The 6,064-nt window shown below is 41.7% G+C and overlaps 1 long non-coding RNA gene across 1 annotated transcript in view; it reads right to left on the bottom strand.

Moving 5' to 3' along the window:
- The window catches only part of LOC132517050 (uncharacterized), a 38,873-nt gene extending 32,899 nt beyond the window's left edge, over positions 1 to 5,974 (bottom strand). Inside the window, exon 1 of the long non-coding RNA XR_009539570.1 lies at positions 5,779 to 5,974. This is a non-coding gene — a long non-coding RNA (uncharacterized LOC132517050). The remainder of the gene's footprint in view (positions 1 to 5,778) is intronic.
- Between the last annotated feature and the right edge of the window lie 90 nt (positions 5,975 to 6,064).

A 6,064-nucleotide genomic window follows, 5' to 3' on the forward strand; every position in this document is an offset into this window, starting at 1 on the left:
CCGTGAGAACAGAAATCTTGTTTCTTTTCTCAATTCCCAGAACAGGGTTGGGCACATAACAACCTTTTCAAATATTTGCTGAATGAATGAAGAAGTAAATAACGTTAATGAACCCATTTTCCTTCTGTGTCACATACATACATAAAAGCCTTTGGGGAAAACTTGTATTTCTAACATTAGCTGTCTCCAATGTCTTTTCCATCTATTCTAGAATGTGATAACCAGCCTTTAAAATAGAAGCAGCCTATTTCACATCTCACTTTATGTAGGTATACCTGAAGGGAACAAGTTTACATTCCTACCCCCACTCAAGTTTGTGGCAGTGAGTAATTATTTATATGGGATTTTAAAACTCGCATGTGTCTCTTGAAGCCAAATTGTGGGTTTTCACATTGGAAATTATACTCATTCAAAGGAAAAGTCTGGACATCTAAGTCCTTAAAAAATTGTTCAAAGTATTTGATTATATAATTTTCTAGTCTGCAGAATATTTCAAGGCCCATTCTCTTCATGATTAGTTACCTATCTGTCCAGGCCAAAATAGACTAGCATTAAAACGTAGAATCATAATAACAGTACAAATGTGATTTCTCTGGCCCTTCTGTTTGTGCAACTCCAATCTCCTTCAAAGTCAAACCTCCAACCACAGTTGGGCTCATGAACAAAGACTTTTATCTTTTTTTTTTTTTTTCTGAGATGTATCTGTAGTGGACCCCTGGAGAACAGCACAAAAGTGCTGCATACCCACTGACACCTGAAGTCCTGCTATGCCAAGCTCAGATGCAGCTGCTCTACTGTAACCAAAATGCTGATATGCATAGGTAATGACATGCCACTTGGGATGTTGTCTGATGAGGTGGATAGAATCCTGTTCCTTCACTCTTGGGTCACACTCGGATGTTATGAGACCAACGCAAACAATGTCTCATAGAGATCTTGGCAAAAATAGCTATTTCAGATTTTACTCAAGGTCCCTTTTCTATAAAATCCATACACGACCTGTGGGGTCAACAGCAGAGGCTGGACAGACCCTCTGAATCCTCCTCCATTCTGATGCAGAAGCTCTAATACTGGACTAAGCCTGGACTCTCTACGCTTTTTTTTCTCAAAGGAGTTCTTTCTTTGGAGGCTTCCTCTTCCTCAGGCAAGTAAGTACTGACTACTTCATCCCACACAACCTACAGACACGTCCAAAGGTGCTTCTTTAGAGTCAGTAATCAAAATAAAACTATTAATTATGGCTAATACTTATTTCACACTTAATGCGTCCTAGGCACTGAGCTAAGCACTATCATCTGGGAATTTGAGGCTTGGAAAGCTTTAAAAACTGGCCAAGGGACTTCCCTGGTGGTCCAGTGGTAAAGAATATGCCTTACAATGCAGGGGACGCGGGTTCAATCCCTGGTCAGGGAACTAAGATCCCACATGCCGTGGGGCCACTAAGCCCACGTACCATAACTACTGAGCTCGCGCGCCCCAACGAGAGAGCCCACATGCCGCAAATTACAGAGCCCACGCGCTCTGGAGCCCGCGTGCCACAACTAGAGAGAGAAAACCCACACGCCACAACTAGAGAGAAGCCTGTGCGCTGCAAGGAAGAGCACACGCACCGCAACAAAAGATCCCGCATGCCTCAATGAAGATCCCGCGTGCCGCAACTAAGACCCAACACAGCCAAAAAATAAATTAAATAAATAAAAACTTGCCAAGCTAGGACTTGAAGGAGTCAGCAATTGAATACTGATCTTTATACAGAGGTTATGCTACACTATGCTGTCTCATACACTATGCTGTCTCTTGTCAGAGAAATAAATTAAAAATTCTGTTGAATAGAAGGTAAAACAAATCAAGGAGTTATAGATGTTTATTCTTCTGTATTTTAATTCAACATATTGTTCAATAATCTGTGCATTAGTTATATATTGCTGCATAACAAAGTACCCCAAAATTTAGCAGCTTAAGACAATGAACATTTATCTCTCACAACTGATAAAGTTCAGGAATCTGGGAGCTACCTTAGCTGGGTGGTTCTGGTTCACGGTTTCTCATGAGTTTGCAGTCAAGCTATTGGCTAGGTCTTCAGTCATCTAAACACTCAACTAATGCTGAAGTTGTCGCTCACAAGCTCACTCACATCCGGTCAGAGCACCTCAGTTCCTTATTGGCTGTTGGCAGAAGTCTTCATTCTTTGCCATCACCTGGGACACTCAAAGGGCTGCTTACAACATGGCAGGCAGATTGCTTCTCCCAAAGAAAGAGATAGAGAGAGAGAGAGAGGGAGGGAAAACATCTAAGAGGGAAGTCACTTTGTAATGTAATCACTGAAGTGAAGAAACATCACTTGTGCTATATGCTGTTGGTCACACAGACCAATCCTGGTATGAAGTGGGAGGAGCCTACACAAGGATATGAATACTGTCAACCAAAAAAAAAAAATGCAGGAGGCTGTAAGTAAGAAAAGAGTTTACTTGGGGTCTTAAGAATTGCAATTTGGGGGACTTCCCTGGTGGTCCAGTGGTTAAGACTTCACCTTCCAATGCATGGGGTGCAGGTTCAACCCCTGGTTGGGGAGCTAAGATCCCACATCCAAAAAACCAAAACAGAAAACAGAAGCAATACTGTAACAAATTCAAAAAAGACTTTTTAAAAATGGTCCACATAAAAAAATATATTTAAAAAATAAAAATAAATTTAAAAAAAAAGAATTGCAATTTGGGAGACACAGATTAGGGTAACCCTGAAGGCGTGTTCGTTCCATGGAAGAGAAAGAGTCAGGGGCTTATACAGACAAAAAGCCACGGAGGTTGTTAAAAGTTGCCTGGCAAGAATTATAATTGACTCTGATGCATGTCAGAAAATAATTGTCCTTAAGGAATCATGAGTTGTTTTAGGGTAGGAGTCTGATAAGTAGATAGACTATCACAAGTTAATTTAGGGTAAGGGTCCCAGTAATTAGCTTGAGTTTCTGGTAGGTGTTCTGGATGTCTGCATCAGGTCAAAACGTCAGATTCCATCCAGACTGAGATGTCCATAAATCACACTTCTTTAATGGCCTCTGCCTCCATTTTATAAAGCTCTCTTAGCAATACTGACTCCATTTTGATTTTTGTTACATAATACCAGGATTCAAGGATCATAGGGTGCTGGCTTGGAGAACAACTACCACATCTGCTAACATTTTAATTCCTTTAATCTAGGGTTCTAACCCTGAATCTGCTATCTACCATATAAATCAGTTTTATTTTCTCTTATTTATAAAATAGGAACATCCCAATTCAGAATTTTGAGGGTTAAAGGGCCTCAGGTAACTGATTCTCTCAGATTCTGAGTTCAATCTCTCCTTTAAAAGATGCAATTCAGGGCTTTCCTGGTGGCGCAGTGGTTAAGAATCCACCTGCCAATGCAGGGGACACGGGTTCGATCCCTGGTCCGGGAAGATCCCACATGCCGCGGAACAACTAAGCCCATGTGCCACAACTACTGAGCCTGCGCTCTAGAGCCTGCGAGCCACAACTACTGAGCCCAAGTGCTGCAACTACTGAAGCCTGCGTGCCTAGAGTCCATGCTCCACAACAAGAGAAGCCACCTCAATGAGAAGCCCGTGCACCGCAAGGAAGACTAGCCCCCACTCCCTACGACTAGAGAAGGTCCACAGGCAGCAACGAAGACCCAACACAGCCAAAAATAAATAAATAATTTAGAAAATAGTAATAATAAATAAATAAATAAAAGATGCAGTTCAAATAACATTCAAAGAGTAATCCCTGCCCCACCAAGGATTGGAAGGCCCTGAGTTGCTCCTGGCTTTGTGCATGTGGACAACCATTTATGAGAAATAGTTTGTTTTCTTTTCAGGATCTGCAGCTTCTTTGGTAGCCTGGTGAATTGTTCCCAAACCCTTTCAGGACTGTTTTCTGATGCCCAACTGATATTTCTTAAAATAAGACTTTTTCACCTTGTTTGGTCTGGACACAGGTCAGCATTTTTCTCATAGAAGCTTTCGTTTACTTTGAAATATTAAAACAATTTTGAGAGTTGATACGAGAAAAAAAGTTTATGTTCAAGAAGCTCGGTTTTCCTTTTCTGTTAGTTCCAGTAAAGGACTGTTACTTGAGATAAGATGTTAGAAAGGATTAAGTACATTTAATCCTAGCCGGGTGTCTTTAAGAGGCAGGAATATTGGATAGTAAGTATAAAGGAAATGACTAAGACCTGTGTTAAGAATTTTAGCCTAATTTTTAAAAAACATCTACTGTGGGACTTCCCAGGTGGCACAATGGTTAAGAATCTGCCTGCCAATACAGGGGACACAGGTTTGAGCCCTGGTCCAGGAAGATCCCACATGCCACAGAGCAACTAAATCTGTATGCCACAACTACTGAGCCTGCACTCTAGAGCCCAGGCTCCACAACAAGAGAAGCCACCGCAATGAGAAGCCTGCGCACTGCAACAAAGAGTAGCCCCCGCTCACCGCAACTAGAGAAAGACCACAGGCAGCAATGAAGACCCAACACAGCCAAAAATAAAAACAAAATAAATAAATTTATAAAAAAAGAAATCTGTGCTTTATGGAAATGATTATTTCTTTGTGTAAAACATGCTGGCAAGGTTAGCTTCCCCCTCTCTTTTTATTTTCAGTGTAGAATACAATCACTATTAAATAGTTTATCCAACAGATTACATTTAAAAGTGTGCACTTAGTTCTCTTTCGATCACTAAGCCATTATTATTATAAAAAGGAAAATGCTCCAATGTTAAATTTAGCAATCCTAGTTCTAAAAGGCCTTAGAACAGTGTTGTGCAATAAGATAGCCCACAAGCTACATGTGGCTACTGAGCTCTTAAAGTGTAGCTAACACAAAGAGAAATGTGTTATAAAATGCACACTGGATTCTTAAGATTTAGTATGAAAATTTAAAAAATATAAGATCTTATTTATGTAAGAATGTAAAATATTTCAATAAATTCTATATTGATTACGTTATGAAATAATAACGTTATGGATATATTGGATTAAATATATTATTAATTTTACCCATTTCTTTTGACTTTATTATGTAAGGTTGCCCTACACAATACATCTGAATTTCATATGTCCCTGCGCATATTTTATTAGTATAAAATTATTTGTTGTTTGGGAGTTCTGGGTGGCCTGATGGTTAGGATTCCCGGCTTTCACTGGCGTGGGCGGGGTTCAATCCCTGGTGGGAGAACTGAGACGCCGGAAGTCACATGGCGAGGCCAAAAAAAAAAAAAATTCGTTGTTTATCAGAAATTCAAATTTTAAATGGGTGTCCTATACTTTTATGTGCTAAATCTGGTAACTTTATTAATATGACTACTAGAAAATTTTAAATTACAAATGTAGCTATTTATTCTATGGGACAGTGAAGCTTTAGAATCACCTAGTTGCTTTTTTGAATTACCCTTCAACTCTTAACTCTGTACAGAAATAACTAACCTGAGGGGAACATTTAATCCTAGGCTGGGATCGTCAATAATCTCGAAGTTAAAATTTTACATTTGTTTGAAGTTAAAGGACAACAAAAGGGCTTGTTACAGACCAAAATATGTAAAGGGCATTTGAATTCGAATTAAGTCCTTGCTCCCAGGCTCTCCATTGGGGTAGTTAACGGTTCCGGTTTCAAGATAATCCTGGTCACTCTTACAAAAATGGGCGGTGTCAAGGGCAGTAAACTAGCAACGAGACCTTGGGCCAGTCACAGTGCCCCTTTTGGCTTCGGTAAGGGGTGGGGGTCGATGCAGTATTTTTAATACCTGAGCCTAGCTTCCGGCTCGCCCGGGCTCCGCGCTGGGCCAGCGAGCTCGGCCTCAAACGCCGCCGAGGTCACGAGTCTCGCGGCCTTCCTCAGCCCAGCCAGGGCTCCTTCGGATGTAAACTCAAGGATAGGCCCACCGAGGCCCGCCGAGGCCGACTCCACGCGGGAGCAGAGACCGGGTCCGAGCCCCAGGTGCCCGCGGCTGCCCGGGCCCGCCCACCCCCGTCACGCGCGGCCCAGCTCCGCCCCCGTCCGCGCCGCACCACCAGCGGCCTGGGCGGGCT

This window comes from Lagenorhynchus albirostris, chromosome 3, assembly GCF_949774975.1.
Source record: "Lagenorhynchus albirostris chromosome 3, mLagAlb1.1, whole genome shotgun sequence".
Classification (NCBI taxonomy): domain Eukaryota; kingdom Metazoa; phylum Chordata; class Mammalia; order Artiodactyla; family Delphinidae; genus Lagenorhynchus; species Lagenorhynchus albirostris.